Source organism: Monopterus albus, unplaced genomic scaffold (assembly GCF_001952655.1).
Source record: "Monopterus albus unplaced genomic scaffold, M_albus_1.0 scaffold197.1, whole genome shotgun sequence".
Lineage (NCBI taxonomy): Eukaryota > Metazoa > Chordata > Actinopteri > Synbranchiformes > Synbranchidae > Monopterus > Monopterus albus.
The window spans coordinates 423117-424801 of NW_018128077.1; the positions used below are offsets into that span (position 1 = coordinate 423117).

A 1685-nucleotide genomic window follows, 5' to 3' on the forward strand; every position below is an offset into this window, starting at 1 on the left:
GGTGCAAACAACACCACCCCATTAGTCCTGCGTTAGTTGTTGCCAGCACCCCAGGGGATTGTTTGTATGAGTGCCACAGCTTGAGTGCATTTATGGCTTCAGGTTCAGGGCCACGAATGTAAAACTCCCACAGGGCTCTGGTTCAGCTGCCCACTCTGAACTGGACAGCTCTGACTGGCATGCATTGGGATCTTACTTTCATGTCCACATTTATCAGTGGTCAATAGTCAAGAGGGAGTTCACTTTACATAGTTAATATTTTGTAAACCCATATGTTTTGTAAGGTAAAAGTGAATTTGTATAATAGTACCTATGGCAGTGTCATACTTCTCCATCTTTCTGTGTTTAGTGTGCCCTGCGGGGTTATTGCAGTAGGAATGCGATATGTTTCAACCCTGCGCCAGCATCACGTAATCCAACATGCTGTTCTCTTTTTGGTTGCAAAGTTGTTCCCTCATCACTTCTCTATGTGGCTGCAAACAGGAGACCCGAAGCAGCATGAACTGTCTCACTGAATTTCATATGATACAGGGGGTGCACCAAGTTATTGCACTGAAAATTTAAACACACACAGTTAGCTGATGTTGAGGAATAGATGATGGAGATATGGGGTTTCGTCTGACTGCACAAACAGGCTGCCTTAAATGAATTAGCACAGGTGACTGTGCTGATTAATGATGGTTGGCAATAAGAAAAAAAATCAGCATTTGTGCATTCAGTTGTTATTAATCAATCTGATCACCAGTCTGCAAAAGCAAGCTAGGTTTATTTCTTGCATGTGTTTTAATGGCTTGCCGTCTTTATTTCCTGGAGAACACAGGATTGCTTCACAGCAGCCATCAAACTCAGAGCGACTGCAGGAAGGAGAGGCACCCATGTCCACCTCCGTACTTCTCACCATTCAAGCTAACTGTGAGAGCTTACCTGTGAAACTCTGTGTCAGCTGAGCCCCGCCTACAGGTATTAAAAGAGTAAAATCGCTGTGTGTAACTTGTGTGCTACTTACATGTAACACAGTGGGTAGCTGCATTAATATGTAGGTAGGGATGTAGGGAGATGATGGGGTACAGAGGCACTTCTGAACCTATTGTAGCTCTTCAGTTTATCCATGTGAGTGTGTGTCTGCCCTTTGCAGAGGCAGTGTGTAATCAGCTGTCAAAGTGGGCTCTGTCCTCATGGTAGCAGTTGGGAACAGAGCCATGTGCTGGGTGATGACAAGCTCCCAGTTCCACTCTGCACATTGACCCATGCGACAGCAGCAGAAACAGAGGTGGAGGACACACAGGACACACAAGGATCCTGCACTTCTACAGCATATTGATTAGCTGCATGTTGTCAGTTATATGCATGGTGGTGTGACTGTGTGAGGCGTTTTGTTTGTGTGGTTTCCTGTGGTGTTTAGACTCCAGTGGCTGTATTGGCAACAACAAGGAACAGAGGTGAGATTTAAGTGATCAATATCTAATCAGTTTAATGTGAAGAAATATCCGGTACTGCAAATACTGCAAATTCAGTCATGTTTTTCTCTGTCCACATCTAAAATATACTTTGTTGTTACTTTAGAATTTAAAGATTCAGGGTCATATACAAACATGTCTGGTGCAATGAGGTGTGGCATGCTGATTAAGGCTCGTGTGAAAAACAAGAGCTGGAGAACATGAATATTAAGAAAGGAGGAGTTTGCA

At 43.9% G+C, this 1685-nt stretch overlaps 1 protein-coding gene across 1 annotated transcript in view; it reads left to right on the forward strand.

The window, feature by feature from the left end:
* The first annotated feature begins 1371 nt into the window (after positions 1–1371).
* Positions 1372–1685, forward strand: part of LOC109970410 (serine/threonine-protein kinase SBK1) — a 5139-nt gene continuing 4825 nt past the window's right edge. The window contains exon 1 of the mRNA XM_020617945.1: positions 1372–1439. The gene's annotated coding sequence lies outside the window, so the exon portion shown is untranslated. The remainder of the gene's footprint in view (positions 1440–1685) is intronic.